Raw genomic sequence first — 24,134 nt, 5'->3', positions numbered from 1 at the left:
GTGAATCCGGAGTGGGCAAAAAAAATTCCCACTCTGCCCGCTCTATAGGCACGACAGTGTGTTCATATCACCAGGTTCACCTAATCAGTCATGCATAAGTATAATACAAATGTACATACAACATATAACATAGACAAATAGTATAGTGTGATAGTGTGTGTGTATGTTAGTTCACTCCCACCACCAATGGTGGTGTGGGTGTAGATCTGAAATCCACCTGGGCAATGGTAAGTCCAGTCATTCTGACGCATGGAAAGATTTCCATATATGTTTTCCCACATATTCTGTGCTCGCACTGTGTGTCATATACATCCGACTCACGGTCCTTCCACAAATCAAAGCGCGGAGGCGGGCTAGGTAGTGCCTCCAACCGTCAACATTGCTCAGGAGTATATGAGGTCCAAACAGGATACCTGTGAAGATATACTGTGACATATTCTAAAATAGTTTGCTGTTTAATGTGGCGTGAAATCAAATAGGCATGACGTCCTTTGTGACCGTAAGCTTGAGCTACCGAAATTGCGCGTTGTACTCGGTATGAATATACTCGACACGTGATTTGCTCAGTGAGGCGATGCTTTGTTTCCCATTTGTGGTCAATCCATGTGCCGTTGACATACATCATATTGGCATGGGACAGAAGCTGTGGCACTGGACGTCTACTCTCAGGAAATGTAGTCCAGGAGTATGTCTCTGGATGCGGATATAACTTCCAACATATCGATGTGTGCGGCTGGTCTTCATCTCGGGTCCACAGTTGGTCCTCTGCATTCTCTTGACTATCTGTACTCGCTAACATCAGGAGGCAGGCCGTACACCGGTTATATGGACGAAACTCATAGGCCAACCAGCTGTTACATGGCCTCAGCACAGCACACGTAGGGATGTGACGTTGTTGCCCTTGCCGCCGCGGGTCAGCTCGATCATCATTCGCCATAGCTCTGCACACAACACTTAAGATAGAGACAACATAGACAAACAAAGACATAGAAAACAAGAAGTAACACATAGTAGACAAACGGACACGTGACAGTAATGGTGGATACGTATACTTAATTTCCACCCCCATCTCCACTCTCGCTTATCACCATGAGATTTGAGTTTGGTCCCACAACCGACATATGCATTTGCATTAACAAATATTGTCCGAACATGGCATGCACAGTTTTACTTATGAGAGCTCGTAGCAGAGGGACAGCACAACAAATTAATGTAGCTAATATTAGGAGCACTAATCCAGTGGTCACTGTAATACACACAAGTCCAGCGATCCAGTCATTAGAAAACAGGAGTTGTACCAGTCAGATTCCAATTCTGATCAGGACCGCGCATAGTATCAATGGCGAATCGATTTTGGACAGTCATTAAAGTAGTGGCGTGAAGCTGCTCATTGATAAGTTTCAGTGCTGCAACTGTGTGATTAATAAAACGTTGCTGGTTGTACCAGATGTAGTTAATCCACTTTGTATTTCTGTGGGATTGCATATGGGGTAGAAATATCAGCAGCGCAAGTGACGTAGATTCTTTGAGCGCTCGATATTCTTCAGGGACGCCCACTGGCATTCCCTTCCAGTCTATGTAGATTTCTGGATCTGAACTCCAGTTAGAAGCTATAGATATATTTTCTCTGCTCAAGTAAGTGTTTACTCCATTCTTCGATGTAGTCGCTGGAATGTTACGTTTTGAACGTATACGTTGGGGAACTGAATCAATTATTGCTCGAAGCTGGTTATCATTAAGTTCATAAACAGTTAATCTGCCTTCTAGCAGAACAGCCATGCACAAGCCGTGCCATAAGCGTGGAAGTACCTGAAATGCCTGCATGCCTCCACAATACCAAAAAATATCAGCCACCGGAAGTGTTCCCAGTCTAAGATCTGGCAGTTGTATTCTGACGGGGGTTGATGGCTTACATCCATATTCAGATACGGTGCATGCAGATTTGACATCTACTATAGCATGTCTAGCCTCTATGATATCCTGACATGCACTTTCAGGAAGTGCTCCCACAACTATTATACCTTGTGAGCGTGCACACAGTGGAAAAGTCTGTTTAGGCTGCATTCGCACACGCATATCAGTTATTGTCTGTGTGGAGCTGGGAAGAAAAGTGCAAGAACTGCTTAAATTATTCCTCCAGTTAGCTCCATGGGTTTGTGCCGCTGATCCTAGAAGACACAAGGCTGGGCAAAGGTATGAGCTATTATAAGGTGCATATTTGCATTCACATACCCCTCTAGTAGGCATTACTCGTCTGGGTTGACGTGAACGATGACATATGACGCATGTGCTATTAGTGACGACCTGGTGTGCTGAATCATGAAGCCATTGATGATATAAATTAGGTATAACCCCATCAGGGTTAACGGCAATGTAACTTCTTGTGTAAGTAAGAAGAGTTAACTCTCTAATACGATCATGGCGTTCAGTAACTGCTCTTACTCCTAAAACCGAACACTTGTAACGGTCACATGTAGCACAAAACTCCATTTCTGCTTGACTGACGCCTACGTCAGCCTTCCAAATAGGTGCATATATTTTAGCTTTACAGCCACTAGCATAATTTTCTGGTGTTAATATTTGTGGACCATTTATGCTAAAATACATCAGGGGTTGTATTTCAGTACAGTGAGCACTAATGGGGTAACCTTTAACATCTACACTTCCGCCACTAGTTAGGGTTAGATTTCTTACTTTAGGTACCTTAGTTTACACTTCCATAGATAAGGAGTATTGTGTGCTTATGTTATCTCTTAGGCCGTGTGTGTTAACTCTCGATGCACCTGTGTACGTAATTGTGTAAACCACAAAATAATAACGGTTATAGTGCAGGTCTGTAGAATTAAGCTTAATTCCATGCAGCAGTAGGTCAAGTGCACATCTCATATGATTATGTACCACCGCTTCTGCGTGTGCCAAATCAAGGTGTGGTAAGTGATCTGTTCCCAGACATCTGCCGTTTTACTCGCTTCATGCCTGTAGTAGTATTGTTCAGAATAGATGATTGGGTATTATTCAGCATGTCGCTGTATGTGAGAGGCTTGTCTTTCTCCTTCATTCGATAATCCACAGAGATCAACAACAAAAGAATTCCCACATATATAATCACCATACTAGCCCCCAGAATACAATAGTGGCCGCTTTGCTGCTTCATTGTTTTGGTGTGGCGTTTACCTGTATTATGAAGTTACTGAGGGGATGCTCTTATCCGGGCTCTGGTGTTTTGTGCTGGACTTTCTGTTACTGGATCAGGCTTATCAGCGTCACTGTCTTCACTTTTAGTGACCAGCTCAGGTTCAAAGTTCGACTTCTCTAAGTCTTTTCCTGTTGCTCGACAACAATGATTAAGATGATACCAATACTCTTTACCTTCGACTTTGATGGTAGTAGGTGTTGTCACCTTAACCCATGGGCCTTCACATTGCGGCTGTTTCCAGTGTTTACGTTTAAACACTCTGATGTACATGTAATCACCTGGCTCCATTTGACGTGGTTGTTCCTCCACTGCAGTGCTGTGTACAGCTTCGCCAACCTGTGAACATAAAGTTCTATAGATCTGGGTTAGATGTTTTACATAACTTGACATTTCACTTTCAAGCTGCTCTAAAGATGGGCCCTTATAGGGTCCCCGTGTAAATGCTACTGGCATTGGTCTACCTGTTAACATTTCATGTGGAGTCAAATGAGTGATGCGGTTAGTCTGTGATCGCATTTTCATTAAGGCAATGCTTGCACCCAGGTTAGATTTGTACTTTTACAAATCTTAGCTATTTTTTCTTTCAAGATTCCATTTGCCCTTTCCACTATTCCCTGCGATTGGGGATGGTATATACACCCTAATTTATGATTTATACACAGTGCTTCTGTGATAGCTTTAATTACATTATTCACAAAGTGTGTCCCATTATCAGAACTAATTTTATCTGGAATGCCAAACCGTGGGATTACTTCTCTACATAGAAATTTTGCTACAGCTTTTGCATCGTTTTTGGCTGTCACTACTGCTGCAACCCATCTGCTAAACCGACCTACCGCAACTAAGATATAACGTTTACCCTCTCGTCGTTCTGCCATATCAACAAAATCCATTACTAAATGCCAAAATGGCCCACTAGGTTCAGATATGTGGCTTATGGGAGCTGTGAACTGTTTACGTACATTTCGGACTGCACACAGATCACACTCACTCAATGCTTTATTTACCATACTTGCCAGATATGGGGACCACCAGTTTTTCCATATTATTGTTATTACTTCTTTCCTATTGCAATGATCTACACCATGTGCTTCTTTTATTAATGCGGGGAGGAGGGAGAGCGAGGCCACCAACAACCCATCTGCACTTCTCCACACCCCAGTGTGGGTATCTAGCATTGCCCCCCTTCTCCTCCACATCTCTAACTCCTCTGGACTCGCTGTATTTTGATTTTCCCTGACTGCCTCTAGTGTCATTTCTCCTGCTTCCAAATCAGGCTCACCAGGTTGCATCAAGGCCATTACACATTCCTCTCCCAAAGCTGCTTTCTTAGCTGCATTATCAGCCGCAGTGTTTCCCTATGTTACAAAAGTACCATCAGATTTGTGTGCTCTGCACTTCACTACAGCCAGCTTCAAAGGCAATCTCATTGCATCTAAAAGTTCTGATATTGCAGGACCATGGGAAATGGTACTTCCATCAGCTCTTTTAAAGTTTCTCTGTGCCCATATTGGCCCAAACACATGACATACTCCAAATGCATATGCAGAATCTGTATATACAGTACATATCTTATCTGCTCCTAGCTTACATGCTATGGTAAGAGCCTTTATTTCTGCCAATTGAGCTGAACACGGCTGAGGAACTGTTGCAGCATTAACCGTTATAAATTCACCTATGTCTGCATCATATTGTACCACTGCATAACCAGCTCTATTTCCTTTATCAGTTTGATAACATGAACCATCAACAAAGAAGACAAGCTGCGCACGCAACAGAGGCTGTGTTTCTAAGTCATCTCTTAATTTCAAGAACTTTTCAGATTCTTCTGAACAGTTATGTGGTATTCCTTCTGTTGGTAACACTATTTTATCTGCTGGATTAATAGTAGTGCACCTTTTTAATAGTTAACTCAGGCGCTGAGAGAATTACATCGTAGCCTGTGCGTCGGGCATTAGTTAACACAAACGACTGACTTGTTAATAATGCATGTGACGTATATAATGTTACTGGATGACACAATGTGATCGTGGAAGCTTTCTGATATGCAAATGCAGCTGCTGCTATCGCACTATAACAAGGAGGCATACCCTTCTCTACGTTATCTAATGCTGTGCTAAAATATGCTATTGGCTGTTTTCCCGCTCCATGCTGTTGCTGCATGAGAACAGCAGATACAAATCCCTGTCTTTCAGATACGTATAACTGAAATGGTTTACTGTAATTCGGACTAGCTTGCGCCGGTGCAGATGCCATTGTGGTTTTTAGCCATTCAAATGCTGTCTGTCCCTCAGCTGTCCAGGTCAACAGTGCAGAAGGTTTTGTTTGGTTTGCATTTTTTATCATATCACGGAGAGGTTGTACTTTCATTACAAAATCACATATCCACGGTCGACTGAATCCTGCCATGCCCAGGAATGACAATAGCTGTCGCACAGTCCGTGGCTGTGGTGTATTCAAAATAGTTTGCACATGAGTGGGAGAAATTTTTCGTGTAGTTCCTTCCAGAACTCGTCCCAAATACTCTACCTTTTCCTGGAAGAATTGCAGTTTTTCTTTACTCACTTTATGTCCATTACATGCAAGTGTTTGTAGTACAGCTATTGAATCTTCCATGCATTGTGCTTTTGTTGGACTGCAAATTAAAATGTCATCCACAAATGTCAGGACCTTGCTTACAAGTTGCAGATGAGCTAAATCTTGTGTCAACACTCGATTAAACACTGAAGGACTTTCACAATATCCCTGTGGTAATCTTGTATACGTGTACTGTTGGTTTTCATAAGTAAATGCAAATAATGGCTGAGACTCAGGATGCACAGGAACACTGAAAAATGCAGAACATAGATCAATTACTGTGTACCATTTTGTATCTTCTGGAATGTTGGAAAGTAGTGTGTGTGGATCCGGAACCACGGGAGTTTCTGCCATCACCGCTTGATGTATTGCTCATAGATCATGAACTAATCGCCATTTGTCTGAGTCGGGCTTGCTGATCGGAAAAATGGGGGTATTGCACTGGCTCTGAGTTGGAATACCCCTGCTTCCACTAATCCTGCTATCGTGGGTTTTATGCCTTCAATAGCCTGCTGTGATAGTGGGTATTGTTTTTGATATGGCAATTGAATGTTGGGTTTCACCTGAACTTTAACTAAACCTGAAGATTTTACTAATCCTACATCAATGGAATGTTTTGTCCACAACTGCTCTGGGACTCTCGCTAAAGCTTGCTCTTACTCCCCAGGAAAAAGTCCCCTAGCTCTTTCTCTATCTGTGACATCTGCATCTCTATTTCTACCTCTATCTCTATTTCTGTCCCTGGTCTAATCCTAAATTGTGTTTCTGTTTGTTGACTCACTAACACGTGTTGCAATTACTTGTTCTACAGTGATCACTTTTACCTTTAAATAGTTTTTATCTGCAGATATTTCTACATTTGGGTTTTGTGTCTGCAACCAGTCTTTCTGCTGATCTACTTCTCTAACCATTGGCCCTATATCTTTTGATTCAAAATTCTGCCCAGTTATGAGGGTAATGTGGGGAGCTGCTTCAGATATTTGATACCAGTTTTCCACGTTGTCTGGTAATCTTACTCTAGCTGCAATTCCTTGCTGGCCCATTACAATGTCAGTTACACGTAAATTGTAACTTTGTCCCTCTTGCTGTTCTTCCCAGAGAGACTCATATTCTTCTTCAAGTCCATTTATATCATATTTAATAGTACAGTGCCACTGGTCTCTGACCTCTCTGAAATCTGAGCGCATGTACATCACCCATGGTTTCCATTTTTCGTATTCTTTCCAGAGATCTGATGTGTCTTTGTCTTTTATTTCCAACCAGTATACTTTATCTAGAGCATATTGTTCATCATCGCGCTCTATTGCCACACATTGATGAGCTATTATTTCCGGTAATGTAACCCATATTCCTGTAGTACCACAGTGTATTTTTGCTCCTAGTTTACACAACACATCTCTTCCCATGAGATTAGCAGGTGTGTCTGGTGAATAAAGTAGTGGGGCTTGCATTGTAATTCCTTCTATAGTTATCCATTGTGGCTCTGTAAATCGCAAGGTTTGTATTTTTCCTGAGAAGCCCAAGGTTTTGATTGCTTTGGGAGTGAGGGGGAGTTTAGAGCCTTCTTTCCCAATGCTGGTGAATGTTGCCCCTGTATCAACTAAAAATGGTGCCTGTATATCACTACCAATTATTAACATAATTGTTGGTTCTTGTGCTGGATGCAGTGTGGTGGGCCACTGTACCAACTCCCCCTCAGGCTTCTCTGGGCCTCTTCATTGCCCCCCCCCGATGTGGGGGGGCCCATTGGGTTTCCCCCTGGAGGCACTGGGGCCTGGCTCTGATTACTTGGGCCTGCCCATTGTCCTGTCCAGTTTCCCGTCTGTTGTGGGGGTTCTCTTGGTTGTCCTGTCCACTGTCCAGCCCAATTTCCTTCAGATGGGCCTCCCATTTGTGGCTGAGACGCTCCTGTCCATTGTCCACCCAAATTTCTTGATGGGGCTCTTATCTGAGGCTGAGGTCCTCTCGGTCCCCCCATAGGGGTTCCCAGCATGCTATATTGTACATAGGGGCATTCTCGTCTTGTATGTCCTGGAGTATTACAGTTCCAGCATCCCCCTCCACGTCCTCCTGTTGTCCACACATTCCGTTGCACTGGTTGTGTAAATTTGTACATTGGTTGTGTGAATATGCCTCTAATCTGACCTCGTCCAGGTCTCCATCCTGATTGTTGTCGGGGATATTGGGGCCCAGCAGAATACTCCATAATATTAGGAGGATGTTGATATATGACTGGACTTTGTGGCTGCGTTGCTATTATAGGTTGAGGATTAGCTGCTGGAACTGGAGCTGGATTATTCGGTACTGTTGGGGTAGCTGTTGGGGTTACTATCACTGCAGCTTGTTTAGCAACATCATCTTCTTTCTTGTCTTTCTTTTTCCCTTGGCTTTCTTGCTTATTCCGTGTAAGTTCTCCCAACTGTGCTTTGTGTAGCTGTATTAGTAGATTGTCTGCTGCTTTCTTGGCTTCCTTCTCCCTTTTCTGCTGCAGTTCAACATAGGGTATGATATTTGCTTCAAAGGTGGGCCATGCCATAGTATTTAGACCCACCACAGTTTCCAGTTGTTCTTGGACTTCACTTGGGAGTGCACGTTTCAGCATCACTTTAAATAGGGCTTGGCTAGCTGCTGTCTCGTCCCACGGAGCACCCATCTCCTCTCTCCATATAGTTTGTAACTTCAATATGAACTGAGCTACACCTTCATTATTTTCCATCTTAATTTTTTTCTACTCGTCCCGGATCTGCTTTTGTTGGATAAAAATCTCTCAATGCATCCCAGATTTTATTTCTCCAAGGTTCCAGGGGGTGATGATCGTGTTGAGGGTCATCAGCTGTTAATCTAAGACCAGCCTGATCAAATATTTCTGACATCTTGGCTTTTCCCAGCGTTTGACACAATGCACCTTTTATATCTCCTAGGGCCAGCTGCTGACCTGTTGTTTGCTCTTCAAACTTTGTAATCCATTTCTGTGCTCCATCACACATACTGGGCAGTCGGCCTATCAGGCCTGTTATGTCCATAAATGTCCAGGGAATATAACTCATATGTCCTCCTTTAACTAGTATGGGGCACTGTTTTGATAAAGATTCACCTTGCCCCTCCCGCTGCTCTTCAAAGTCATCACCCACAGCCCCTCCTTCTAATTCATCATTACTCTCCTCTTCTCCTTCTTCCATTTCAGGCCTTGATGTTGGTGGATTTTGGGACTTTGAGCGTGTAGTTACCCGTTTGCTTTGTCTTCTTGTCTTAATTTTCTGGCTCTACTGAATGCAGGAGATCTTGCTTCTAACCTTTTCTCAACTCGTTTTGCTCTTTGTGACATCTTGGCATTGCTCATTTTTCAGTTGTAATACACTCAGAGCAGCTGTACTCTGGGCTTCTTTTACTTTCTTTAATTCTCTTATCCCATCTGCATTATTCAGTTCTATAGTTTTTATTTTCTCTTCTAGATGGTCAATGTGTAGCCGTAACTCATTCACCCTGTCTAATGCAGATGTTGTCATAACCATCAAATCTTCCTGCTGTTTGTCTCTTTCTCTTTGTCGTTGGTCATCCACGGTTTCCTCCTCATAAAGTGGTGTCATTTGTACATCTCCTTCTACATGCATCCATTTTGTGTTCCCCTCTTTACTGGGGTTCCGTTCTCTTTTTTCTCGAATCTCTGAGTTCTCTGGATACATAGTTGCTGCTGCTGCTGCCCCTCCTTCTTCAGCGTTTGGTCTCAACCTTTTTTTGACTTGTTCAGGTTGTGGGCTGTATGCGCTGGCACCTTTTCCGCCCTTGGACTCTGAAGTTAGTTCGTGCAATGTTTGTTTAGCATGTTTAAGGAACTCTCCAGTATCATCTGGATGTAACTGCGTTCTTGGTCTCTTCCCTTTCAGATCTGGTTCAAGTGGGGTGCTGTAGGGCTGTGGCTGTAACAGGAGTTGATCTCCACTGGCCCAGTATGCTCTTGATTTTTCATGTAATTCCTCTTCCCAATGAGGTGAGGGTTGCAGCTTGGGGTTTCTAAATGTGAAAATATATTTCCTTACATCACACATCTTGATTATCTCAGAAGTATCCTCTGAAAAGAAGTGTGGAAGACCAAGTAGGGCAGCTGTCCTTCTGTTCTGATTTGTGTCCAACAATTATAAACATGAGTTAGTAAAAGCAATATGTGACCCTGTCTGTGAAAACCAGGCTAAAGTCTCAAAATTAAATTCTGAGATAATGAGCATCAAAGATTTCATCTGTAAATACCACTATGATTTCAAATTTGACATGTCATTACTCAGTCAGTATTTAAGATATCAAGGTTACACTTTTACCGAATGTTCTTTACATTATGTAGGATTATTTTATATAGAAAACAGAAAATCACAAAAAAAGACTTTAGCTGGGTTTTTACAGACAGGGTCACATATTTAAAAAATACTTATTGCTTAATTTAATACAAACAAGGTAAGTTTAATTCATACCACCTTATGAAGGCACTGCATAACACTGCTAAGGATTAACCTACGGCTAAATGAAACAGGTTTAAAAAGTAACTCAAAAGTCAGCAGTTACTCAAAAGAATTTATAACTGCAAACAGTGGCTAATGAGCTGAAAGAGGATTTGTTCATTTGCCAGTTATTTATCTAATGTGTAGACACACACACAAAAAAAGAAATCAGTCCTCATTACTTCACAATTTCAAAATAATTATGATTTAAATGGCAAACATTTAGAATATCTTAGACTTTAATTCTGTAATGATGGCTGCTGGATGCCCCGAAGTTCTTGTAAATAAGAGAATGAGTAAACTATTTGATAGTTTTCATAAAACAAATATTTTAGAAATAATGTATTTTAATCTGTTGTAATCTAGAATCTAGCCATGGGGGTCACAGTCCAGTGACTTCTGTGCCGGTCCCAAGCCCAGTTAAATAGAGAGGGTTGCATCAAGAAGGGCATCTGGCATAAAACATTGCCAAATTTAACCATGCAAATCATCAGTACTCTGAATTTCATAACAAAACGGTCGAGGCCCGGGTTAACAATGACTGCCATCGGCACCGTTGACCTACAGGGCGCTGGTGGAAATTGGGCTACTGTTGGTCGAAGAAGTAGAGGAGGAAGGAGAGTGTGCAGACAGAGAGAGAAGAGGAAAGGTAAGAGTGTAGGACTGAGAATAGGAACTCTGAATGTTGGTACTATGACAGGGAAAGGTAGAGAGCTGGGAAGAGAGAGAGATGATGCCTGAGGAATGTAGAAGTGTATTAGTGCCGATCTTTAAGAATAAGGTTGATGTGCAGAGTTGCAGCAACTATAGGGGGATAAAGTTGATGAGCCATACAATGAAGCTCTGGGAAAGAGTAGTGGAAGCTAGGTTAAGGAAGGTAGTGGAAATTTGTGAGCAGCAGTATGGCTTCATGCCCAGAAAGAGCACAACAGATGCAATTTTTGCTCTGAGAATGTTGATGGAGAAGTATAGGGATGGTCAGAGAGAGCTGCACTGTGTGTTTGTAGACTTGGAGAAAGCGTATGACAGGGTGCCAAGAGGAGCTGTGGTACTGTATGAGGAAGTCAGGAGTAGCAGAGAAGTATGTCAGAGTGGTGCAGGCAGGTTGGAATGGGTGGAGAAAGGTGGAGTTCTGTGTAATAGAAAAATTTCAGCAAGAATCAAGGGGAAGGTGTACAGGACAGTGGTGAGACCGGCCATGCTGTATAGTTTAGAGACAGTGTCACTGAGGAAGAGACAGGAGTCAGAGCTGGAGGTAGCAGAGCTGAAGATGTTGAGGTTCTCTTTGGGAGTGACACGGTTGGACAGGATTAGGAACGAGTACATCAGAGGGACAGCTCGTGTTGGATGTTTGGGGGACAAATTTAGAGAGGCCAGGTTAAGATGGTTTGGACATGTTCAGAGGAGGGAGAGTGAGTATATTAGTAGGAGAATGTTGGACATGGAGCTGCCAAGCTGGAGGCAAAGAGGAAGGCCAAAGAGGAGGTATATGGATGTAATAAATGAGGATATGTGGCCACCCCTGAAGGGAAAAGCCGAAAGAAGTTAAATAAAATAAAATAAAATAAAATAAATCAACTTATGGGTCTCACAGTGTGGAAGATGCATGTGATGGATTGAACCTTTATGGCACTCGATACTGTACAGGGATCCTGCAGGCTTCATGTGGCATAATCCATTCAAGACACTGCTGTCTCAAGACACTATTTTATGCATCACTTCCCCTCCCCCGTCCATATCAAACGCAAGTCCAAGATGAAGAGTCCTGAGGAACAAAATCAGAAAATCAGAAGGATTCCATTTTTATCCACACAGGCCAATCAGGTGCTTGTTCAGTCAACTGAAAACTGGACTACTGCAACTCAGTTCTGGCAGGTCTACTTCTGAGCACACTTTGACTTCTCCAAATGATCCAAAAATGCATCTAAACTTCTCTTATTTCAATAAATCTTTTTAACCTTCTGAAATTCTCCCACAACACTCCACAGGATTCCTCTTTGCTATTCCCCAAGTCATCTGAACATCTGAATTACTGGCAGGAGAAAGATGTTTATTTACAATAATAATTGTAATCTTCTTGTTATAATTCATCCCAACCAAATTTTAGACTGATGTTATTCTAAGACTGTGATCTAGTGAAGCAGTTTTAATTGATAGAGAATTCAAAGCATTTTGTAAGTTGAACTAGAACAGGGAGTTCCAGAAGAATTTACAAGCAATTGTAAGAACAGGAAAACCAGGTGCAAATCATTACAGCTATAATTCATCAATCAATTAGGATTTCTCCATTTCTACATTTAAACTACTCTTTGGTTTGGTTTGAAGCGCATTTGTGAGGTCACACACTGATGTTGGACGAGAAGGCCTGGCTCTCAGTCTCCGCTCTAATTCATCCCAAAGGTGTTCTGTCGGGTTGAGGTCAAGACTCTGTGCAGGCCAGTCAAGTTCATCCACACCAGACTCTGTCATCCATGTCTTTTTGGACCTTGCTTTGTGCACTGGTGCACAGTCATGTTGGAAGAGGAAGGGGCCAGCACCAAACTGTTCCCACAAAGTTGGGAGCATGGAATTGTCCAAAATGTCTTGGTATGCTGAAGCATTCAGAGTTCCTTTCACTGGAACTAAGGGGCCAAGCCCAGCTCCTGAAAAACAACCCCACACCATAATCCCCCCTCCACCAAACTTTACACTTGGCACAATGCAGTCAGACAAGTACCGTTCTCCTGGCAACCGCCAAACCCAGACTCGTCCATCAGATTGCCAGATGGAGAAGCGCGATTCGTCACTCCAGAGAACGCGTCTCCACTGCTCTAGAGTCCAGTGGCGGCGTGCTTTACACCACTGCATCCGACACTTTGCATTGCACTTGGTGATGTATGGCTTGGATGCAGCTGCTCGGCCATGGAAACCCATTCCATGAAGCTCTCTGCACACTGTTCTTGAGCTAATCTGAAGGCCACATGAAGTTTGGAGGTCTGTAGCGATTGACTCTGCAGAAAGTTGGCGACCTCTTCGCACTATGCGCCTCAGCATCCGCTGACCCCGCTCCGTCAGTTTACGTGGCCTACCACTTCATGGCTGAGTTTCTGTCGTTCCCAAACACTTCCACGTTCTTATAATACAGCTGACAGTTGACTGTGAAATATTTAGGAGCGAGGAAATTTCACGACTGGATTTGTTGCACAGGTGGCATCCTATCACAGTTCCATGCTGGAATTCACTGAGCTCCTGAGAGCGACCCATTCTTTCACAAATGTTTGTAAAAACAGTCTGCATGCCTAGGTGCTTGATTTTATACACCTGTGGCCATGGAAGTGATTGGAACACCTGATTCTGATTATTTGGATGGGTGAGCGAATACCTTTGGCAATATAGTGTATTTTGGATCGTTTCGGCTTTGCAAATTAAAGGTTTTTTTCCATTAGTAAGTATGTTAAGAAGAAAAACACTGGTTTTAGTTGCAATTCTCTTTATTTTACTTAAATGCAAAAATCAACTTGTACACATTCATAGTGTAGTGAAAATAGTGAGATATAAAAATTAGCTGTGTAATGAACAGCTATGTAATGACCAGTCACGGTGAGATAACTCTGTTACCCGCGAGGTCCAACTATCTGTTATTAGAGTTTTTTGCATGTTTTTTCGTAGAGGTCGGGGAAAAAGTCTGTGTCAGTAGTGTGTAACGCGGTTCCAGCACTTTAATAAGTTGCCGAAAGCCCACATCACCGATCACAGAAAACGGCTGCCAATCTTTAGCAATTATTATATTATAATTACTTTTTGTGTCTCTCTGAACCAGTTGTGTCTGAATGCTGGAAGGAATCAGATAGGGGACTGTTGTTTTTTGGGTTCCTGTGTTACCTGCTCTGCCATCCTGCTTCCACACAGTGATATCTCTGGGTGATGGCGCTGCAGATGTGTGGTCATGTTGGAAGTATTTCCATCTCAGTAACTTGTGTGGAACACTGCTTAAACACAGTCATGTTTTTTTGTTTAGCGTTTTTGTTTCATCGGCATCATAGTCCACAACAAATCTGAAATCTTCCCACACCACAGGTCTGAGAGACGGAGCTTCCTCGTGTTTCTGTCTCACTTCACCTCTCCAGGGTTAGAGTGAAATCACCAGCCATGACACCAGCATCGCTAGCATGGTTACCACCCCTAACTTTAGCACTCACTGATTGGATATTTACTCGCAGGGAGGTGTGTCTGGCGCTAAATGAACACACAGGAAAAAAGACAAACAATGTGTGCTCCACAAAACCAACTTAAGTGAAAGGCTACAGAAACAACCTGGGTGCAGCCTGAAAGCGGTCTGCCACCTAAACTCACTGAACCCGAAGTAAAAGACACTGTAATTTGAAGAGAAAAAAAAACTCCACTCCCTTCCATAATCCCATGTCTGTGTCCCAAAATAAAAAACGGCTTATGTCCAATTCCAACAAAAGCTTACAAAAAACAGTTGTCCAGCACCTCAGACACACAAAACTTCACTGCCTGCTATTGGATAATACTTCGAGTGACCTGGATTTTGGGGACTGCCATTCGATTCTGTTGGCTGTGACATTTCCATAGATTTGTTGATCATCTTAATCAGCAAGTGGGTTCCAGAGAAATCACAATGCATGTACAAGAAGGGGTTTAAATCCCTTCCTGCCCTGCCCATGCTTAAACAAAACCTCTTTATAACATCTAGTGTGGATTTAAAAGTTTAAAATTTGCATTACACACGGGAAACACTGTATATAAGGTTTGAGCAGGATTTGACCTGCGTTCTTTGACTCCGATGAACCCAAAGTACTTTATGTATTTTGTCACTGCGACGCTGCAATAAACTTCTACATTAAGATCTCCAATGCCCTCATTGTTTTATTTTTCTTACATTGGCGAGCCAGCCAGGAGAGACTGACAAGAAGAAAACTCATCAACCGCAACAAGAAGTGAACAGATTCTACAGCATTCATATTGAAGATTAACAGACTGCATCTTTGGGCACAAGTAATTTGAATCAACTAGATCAACTAATCAACTAATCCTCAAAGATTCTAATTTTGTGAGTAAAACTTATCAGCTCTCTAAAAGAACACTTAAAGAACACTCTTTCATAAGTAAGGAGATCATTTGGTAGCCATAATAACCAGTGCAGCACTGTTTAAGAATTTTCAGCTTTAAGCCTTTCTCTTGAGTCGGTAGAAACCTTTTAAATGATTTAGTTTGTTCTCCTGAGACTGTAGGAGCTATAGAAATAATGTTTATAGCTTGGTCCTGTTCTCTTGAGTCTGTAAGAATCATTTAAAAAAGAGGTTTAGTCCTTTCTCATGAGACTGTAGGAGCCATACATATGTAATTCTAGGCTTAGTCCTGTTCTCTGGAGTATGTAGAAATTGTTAACACCTTTTTTTCTGCCTCTGAGAGCACATCTACTGTACTGCCATGGCTAAGTCTATGCAAATCAAAGATAATGGCCCTGCATGGAGGCTAACCACAGAAAAGCATGAGATGATGGACAATCTGTATGAATACCTGAACCAAAGGCTGGGATTGAGGAAATGCCATGAAGACGTGTAAAAAAATATGGCATTAAACATTCAGAAAATGGACCATGGAACTTGCAGGCTTTACGGAAAGACATCTATTTATATTAATTTGTTTTAGTCAGTTTGTTCACTTTCTTGCTTCCACATGTTGATGTCAATAAAATGGGTAAAGTTAGTGGTTATCTACAGCTAATTAGCTAGTATCTAGAGTAGGGTTGCCCCCCGTCCTGTATAATATGGGATTGTCTCGTATTAAAATAAAACACTGAGTCTCTTATTGAGTTAATAGGGGATGTGATTTGTCCTGTATTCTCATAGACATTATTTCATACATACGCTTCACAGTGGTGAGAAAAACATAATGGTGAATAAAATTAAACCAGTTTCACAAGAATTAGCATGTACACATGCTGCATGAGCTCACATTTCAACATCTCAATGTTTTAGGAATTAAATCTAAAAGTTTAAATCATTACATATTGTATTCACTGTGTATTAAACCTAAGCCTGTATGGTGTGAGATCTCTGATTCACTCAGTCACATGTTCAAATCCCCACATGAACTGTGAATGAGCTAGTGACATATTAGCATCGGGCTACCAACTTAAGCAGTAGAAACTTAGCGGTAGCTCTCACATTAAACTTTACAGAACATAACACTGATATTCAAACAATGATAGAGGGAGCTGTCTGAAAGGGATGTCCGGGTGCTAACCCGGATTGTATCCAAAAAACATAAAACCACAGCTGCCCAACTCACTGCAGAATTAAATGTGCACCTCAACTCTCCTGTTTCCACCAAAACTGTCCGTCGGGAGCTCCACAAGGTCAATGTACATGGCCGGGCTGCTATAGCCAAACCTTTGGTCACTCGTGCCAATGCCAAACGTCGGTTTCAATGGTGCCAGCAGCAATCTTGGGCTGTGGACAATGTGAAACATGTATTGTTCTCTGAAGTCCTTCACTGTCTTTCCCTCATCCGGGAGAGTTACGGTGTGAGAAGCCCCAAAGAAGCGTACCACCCAGACTGTTGCATGCCCAGAGTGAAGCATGGGGGTGGATCAGTGATGGTTTGGGCTGCAATATCATGGCATTCCCTAGGCCCAATACTTGTGCTGGATGGGCGCGTCACTGCCAAGGACTACCGAACCATTCTGGAGGACCATGTGCACCCAATGGTTCAAACATTGTATCCTGTAGGTGGTGCCGTGTATCAGGATGATAATGCACCAATACACACAGCAAGACTGGTGACAGAGTGGTTTGATGAACAGGAAAGTGAAGTTGAACATCTCCCATGGCCTGCACAGTCACCAGATCTAAATATTATTGAGCCACTTTGGGGTCTTTTGGAGGAGCGAGTCAGGAAACGTTTTCCTCCACCAGCATCACGTAGTGACCTGGCCACTATTCTGCAAGAAGAATGGCTCAAAATCCCTCTGGCCACTGTGCAGGACTTGTATCTGTCATTCCCAAGACGAACTGATGCTGTATTGGCCGCAAAAGGAGGCCCTACACCATACTAATGAATTATTGTGGTCTAAAACCAGGCGTTTCAGTTTCATTGTCCAACCCCTGTATGTGGCATTGAATTGACTCCATAATTCCACATTTTATAAACAGAAGGAATTAGCGACACCCTCTGGATATGTAGAGAATTACAGATAAATGTGTAAATCCTACAAACCCTCACACCATATCTATCCAGCTCCATAACCATAATTATCCAGCTCCATAATAACAGCATACAGGATACCTGGACAGGAGGAGCATTAAAACATCGTTTGTACTGATTTTTATTGCTCCAGATAATGATTTGCAGTTTGTTTAATCTACAGTTTGTTTAATCTCCTCTCTGAATGTCAAATAATTTGTTGGTATTAATTGTGGCAAACCAACTGGCATTTATTTAAAAACAAACAAACAAACAAAACACAAAATATGTTTCAATCAAAACATTTACATCAGACCAAAAATATCTGGACACTTATAAGAGGCTTTATCAAAGATTACAGTGTTTTAGTAACTAAACAAACTGTCAAACCATGTGCCATTTATTTTAAAGATACCATAAGTACACATTCCAGGTAAAACATTTCCCCAAAAAATAGACTTTGGAAAAACAGTGTTTGGAATCTTAATAGCAGCTTCATTAAGATCACAGTTACAGTTTTTTAGTATTTATTTTATCATTCTATTTATCTAGTTAAATTTGCCTTCAAGTGTGACTTTATCAGTGACATTAACAGTGAGGAGATGTTACCTGTGTAGACGTGCAGAGACTCTGTTTTTAAACCCCAGAGGAACCTCCATAGACTCATCACTCTTCATGGAGATACAGCTGGGTGCTGGTGATTCTGATCTCTCTCCCTGGAGTTTACTGTACAACATTATACACAGTCCTTTACTCATTTATATACACTCTTTACTGTTTTAACTCACTTCTTAATTTAATGAGAACTTAATTTTACTTACAATAAAGTATACATTTTTTTACTGTAGTGTCGTAACTGTTGGAGTTTTAATAATATTAAAAATATTCCTTCCATATGTACTAAATATGTCACTAAATAATTAAGATATGAATATTTAATGATTAGAATACAAGGATGTTGTAGGTTACCAGTTGTTTGATGGTGGAGAAACATTATCTGTGTCCAGATCAGGAGTCTCCATCTCTGAATATTAGTGAAGTTTCTACAAACACACAGCTGAGTCCTGAAGAGTCTGATCTCTTCTACTGGAATAGAAAACACACAAACAAATGTGCAGTTAAACAGCAGTCATTAAAAAAACAAGATCTCCTAGAGTTTATTAGACATGTTCATATGTTTTCCTCCTCAAGGTGATCTGTACATAAATGATCAACTTCCTGTGTATCACCTGATTTCTACAGCTGGCTTTACATCCTGATGAGAAGGTGAGTGATAACTTCAGGAATCATCTCTCTGTTCAGGAACACCACTGAGCTGATCTTAGTTAGTGGACACTGACCTGTGCTTCTTCATGGACATGATGTGTTTATTAATGGATGGAGTAAAAGGAGAAACTGTGCAGAGCTTTATATTGATACCAGCCTGTAATTGTAGATCACATTAAAGATAGAAGAATTATATTTTAGAGTGGAATTCTGTGTGTGTAACTTCATAGTCACTTAATAACAATGTCTGTAAAAATGATCTGTGTTTCATACTGAATATTCATAAAAAAGGTTATAGCATCACATATATTTATTTTTTCTGGATTATTGATCAGTCATGGAGAGGATGGACTCTTAACCCTCTTTAACTCTTTACACCACAGAACAACAACACATTTAAGCACATATTTTATTAATCACTAAATATTAAAACAATATGCAATTGTCTATTGATTTCTAGTTGATTTAAACAATCACAAAGCATGTGATCAATAGCTGAAAACTACTGAACTACACATGAGTGTAAAGGTTTATACAGTATAGGATCATATTACTGCATGCTGTATGGGGTTACACGCTTATTTAGTGCAGGATTATACGTAATAGATGGATTAATATATGAAAATGTAAAATAAATGAAAATGTAAAATAAATAATGAAAATGTAAAATAAATAATAAAAATTGAGGTTAACAGAGTGTTAAGATTAAATAAACCTAAAAACAAGGTTCTGGTTTCTTAAAGAAAACTTTCATAGCTAGCCAAAGACAAACCTTAAACATGTATGTACTTGGAACCTAAAATTATAATCCAGACCAGATCTGAACCCAGGAGAACCCTGAAACACACAGAACTGTAACAGCTGTACACAGCTGTACTCAGGAATTTCCTCTTTACTCTGTTTGTTCTGTTTCAGTTATACAGCTCCATCAACAACCACAGTGTGTTCACTTTTACTTTATTTACAATTTCATTTTCATAAACTAAATAAAAAATAACCCTTTAATTTACTTTTACATTTTTTATCTGTGATTTCTGATAATAATAAACATTCTCCTTCCTGGAATTTAAAACAACACATAATGAAGTGTTCATGTTTTATTAATTTTATTATTTTACTGAGACGAAAATAGCAAAACTAAATGTACACGGACTCGATATATTTATAGCTATAACTATATTTACTAAACAGTTTTGGATTGAATAATTAATTCACGATAAATCGAAGAGAGGAAGATAAAAGGCCTGAACCATGTACATCTGCCATTAACCCAGTTTTGATGGAGTATTTACATTTTATTATACACGAGTTCAATTCACAATAAATTCACAACAATATCTTGTACAAAGTCGTTAAAAATAAACAAATAACTCACCTTTAGTCAACAGTCCTTGTTCTGTGACATTAATATCCCCGATTCTGCCTGGAGATAAAGATTTTTAACTTTTCCAAATGCTTCACAAAATGGAGTGGAGGCGGAGAGAGAAACTCTTTCACTTTCGGTAGAAGGATTCATTACGAGTGAATCGACTCTTTTGGCAGGAAACTGATTTCCAAATGTTACAATAGAAGGAAGTGAGTTCAAACTCTCTAAAAACAAATGAGTTGAAAACAACACAGCGTGCCATTTCCTATAGATCTCTTTCCTATCCATCTCTTCTGGGCTTTGGAACTCTTCAGCTATTGAATCAGGATGTTTTACACACTATGCGCCTCAGTGACCCTGCTCCGTGACTTTACATGGTCTTCTGCTTTGTGGCTGAATTGCTGCTGTTTCCAATTGGACCACTGACAGATGAATGTGAAATATCTAGCAGGGATGAAAGTTCATGAACTGACTTATTGTTTATTAAAGGTGGCATCCTATCACACTATCATGTTTGATTTCACAGAGCTCTTTAGAATAACCCATATTTTTATATTTTTTTATTGTTTGTAAATACAGACTACATGGCTAGGTGTTTGATTTTATACAATATTGTTTCACATGCCAATGTTTATCGTCACAAAAAAATGTTTTTTCGTAATGGAGTTTGGATCAAAGATGCTACAACCCAAGACAATTCAAGATTGGAAAAAAAATATTGTGTTAGAAGATGTGCATATGATGAAAGCCTTGATCCATCAGAAGTGGAAAATGCAGTCTGGGATGTCCACTTAGGTAAATTATTGAATTTATTTTATAAAATAAAAATCTATGTCAGCAAGCAAAATGATTTATAAATGTTTGACTTAATTCGCACAGAATGTTCAGATATATAGTCTGTTTCTATAGGCCTAAGGATGCTTGAGTCACAGCTTACCCAAAAAGAACTTCATTTATTCATTTATTTGTTTATGTGCTCTTTTTGTTAGGAACAGTGTGTTCAGAATATAGTTAACTTGTTTTTATAGCATATAAAATTAGCCATTTGTTGAAACTTGTATATATTATATAACTTAGGATATATGTTATATAAATATATAACTGTTATGATCTTCAACATTTGACAATGTACAATAAAACTATATAAAATCTAGAGCACTGAAGAGCACAATAATGTTAAAAAGAGAAGAATCCTGTTAGGCTTAGGTAATAAACTGTTTCTATCTTGATTTGCAAATGTGGCCATTAGACGTAATGGCTGTTGACCAAATAGCTTTAGTTATTGTTATGAATGGCCCATCAGCACATACATATGATAATGCAGTGATGAAGTGCGGGGTGTTTACCAGATGATTTAAGTGAAAGCCTGTTAACAATAACCTACGGTGAACATTGACATGCATGACAATACATATTACCATGGTTTTGTGATTGTAATGGTATTATGATCTTTGGGTGTTTAGGTTGATTAGCTTGTAAACACAAATAATGTTTTTTTACAGAGAACTTTAGCAGCCTAGAAGAAGGAAATCTGTGCATGCCTGAGGAAGACATGCATTTCAATGAAATTCCAGACTCACCGGAAGGACTGCTTAATTTAACATCAGTTTCTGATGGTATGTATATATATATATAGTGTGTTATTACATATACATCATTGTTTGTTCTGTGCTTAAAAAATAATGTTTCTCTTTTTGTCATTTGATAATAAGACAGCAATGAGCTCAGGCTTTTCCTGGAGCCCAGTGAAACAGAGTCTTCAGATGATGACAGTGACAGTGAAGAGGCAGTCTTTACAGATGAGCAGAACCATGAAGATTCGGATTTGGCAGAAGATGATAACACTGAAGCAGATAAAACCAATGGTGATGGCGCCAGGCAGTTACTTGTAAAGCTCCTAGCATTCATGCTCTCACACATACATATATGTGCACAAATACTGTATAAACTGTATGCATATTCAGTACACATGTACACTATATACAGAAGGCTGGGGAATTTATTTTTCAAAACATTATATTAATTGTATTTAACTTCAGAATGAACAGTAACAGGGTAGGTTTACTTAACTATTCTCATTTCAAAATGTCTGGATGGCACTGGCTACAGTTTAGTGGCTCAGGTTAGGTTGGATTCTCTTCCCACCCTCCCTAAAATGAAACCAAACCGAACCATGGTTGACCACATGGTAAACCAAGTGTGGAAAACAAACACCTGTGTATGCTGTCTGTCTTATATTCTGTGCTTTGATCATATCATTAGAAACAAACGTGAACAGTTTTAATTTGTTGTGTGGAAACAATGGCATCTGTGTTGTAGCTATGTTTAACTTGCTGCTCATGTTTTGCAGCATGAGTGCATCACAGTGTGAAATGTGTTTTGATGAGTGAGAGTGTGTTTAGCATTTTGCAGAAGGAGTGGATAAGATCTGCATATGTTGTCTAACTACTAAAACTTGTTTAAGGTTTTGCCAAAACAGTGATTGACTCGACAAATGGGTTTAGGCGACCAAGCATTTAGTTCAGAGAATGGGGTTTAGTGTTTTAGCAACTGAGTAAAAAATGGTAAGAAAACCAGTCTGCATTATACACAGCAATATCATAATGTACAGGAAAGGGAAAATAATCACATGAATATTAAATAATATTTTTAACACAGTCAGAATAGTATATTTTACATCACTCCAAAATCCATTCTATTTAGAAAACAATAAAAAGAGAATTGCCCAAAAACCGGGGAAAACAGTTTTTTGATTCAATCTTTTGATTACATGCTGGATAGATATTACATTATAAATTAGTTAGGTAATGTTATGTCTATTCATTATTTTATTTCATTCTTTTAATCATTGAACACAGTAATAAAACTATTAGGTATACTACCAGGTATTACAAAGAATGACCAAGTTATAAATGTTCAGTTTAAAGATTTGCACTAAAAAATACTATTTGTAAAATTGTACCAAAATGGTGACAATTAATAAAACTGTAAACAAAATTTCAATTGAAGACTAAGTCTTAAACACTTACAGTAATTTATACAGTTAATTACAGTATTTTCTATGTTGTGGATTTGTACTGCTGCACAACAGGACCCAATGCTGTCAGAGAAATCTCAAAGCGGAAGAACCCTGATCATTTGTTACATTGAGTTTTTATAAACATGATTCAAACACAGAAACAAAGAAAGATAAGCATTGTCATCCATTAGCTACAACACAACTCCTGATCAGGATAACCTTACCCAGGTCTGCCTAAGCTGATTCTAGGCCATCTCATTTCCAGTACTCACAATCTTTTTTGATTTTATGAACTATTGGCTTTAAATTTGAATTCTATTTGTGAACTCTGCCTTTTATGGAAACATGATAAAATATCTTTTATATCAGATGGTGGTGTTATCCCAGTCAAAAAAGCAAAGGTGTCGTAACCTGTTTCACCCAAATGTAAGTGGCTAAATAATTCACACAGCCAATAATGTTTATTTACTCTTAACCTATTTTAATTTGCTTTCTTGATTATGCATAATCATAAAAGCTCTAAAATGCAAAGTAAATTAATAGATGCCTTTTCCTATTTCTGTTGTATTTTTAGATCAGCCGTTTCCCAAAACATATTCTCAAGACAAAGGTTAGAAGATACACTACCAATCAAAAGTTTGGACACACCTTCTAATTCAATGTTTTTTGTTTAGGGATTTATTTTATACATTCCAGAACAATACTGGAGATTTCAAAACTATGAAATAACACACATGGACTTAATCCATATGTAACGACAACAAAAAACAACAGTCAGATGTTATTTTAAGACACGAAGGTCAGGTGTTCTGGAATAGTTCTTGCAAGAACAGTATTGTCAAGTGCATTTGCAAAACCCATCAAGCACCATGATGAAACTGGCTCACATGAAGACCATCCCAGTAAAGCAAGACCAAAACTGACCTCTGCTGCAGAGGAGAAGTTCATTTAGAGTGACCAGCCTCAGAAATCACCAATTAACAGCACCTCAGATGAGAGGCGTTATGAAGGTAGTAGCAGACATATCTC

General features: G+C 39.9%; 1 protein-coding gene and 1 long non-coding RNA gene across 2 annotated transcripts in view; one reads left to right on the top strand and one right to left on the bottom strand.

The window, feature by feature from the left end:
- The window catches only part of LOC131370162 (NACHT, LRR and PYD domains-containing protein 12-like), a 404,348-nt gene extending 384,124 nt beyond the window's left edge, over positions 1 to 20,224 (bottom strand). Inside the window, exon 1 of the mRNA XM_058417315.1 lies at positions 20,096 to 20,224. The gene's annotated coding sequence lies outside the window, so the exon portion shown is untranslated. The remainder of the gene's footprint in view (positions 1 to 20,095) is intronic.
- A 25-nt stretch (positions 20,225 to 20,249) lies between these two features.
- Positions 20,250 to 22,085, top strand: LOC131370174 (uncharacterized). The gene is made up of 3 exons (XR_009207390.1): positions 20,250 to 20,881; positions 21,589 to 21,702; positions 21,799 to 22,085. It is a non-coding gene; the product is annotated as an uncharacterized LOC131370174 (long non-coding RNA).
- Positions 22,086 to 24,134: the final 2,049 nt, after the last annotated feature.

The sequence above is a fragment of the Hemibagrus wyckioides genome, linkage group LG19 (assembly GCF_019097595.1).
Source record: "Hemibagrus wyckioides isolate EC202008001 linkage group LG19, SWU_Hwy_1.0, whole genome shotgun sequence".
Taxonomy (NCBI): Eukaryota; Metazoa; Chordata; class Actinopteri; order Siluriformes; family Bagridae; genus Hemibagrus; species Hemibagrus wyckioides.
Note: the sequence above shows the minus strand (reverse complement) of the source record. Positions and strands in the feature narration are given on the sequence as shown.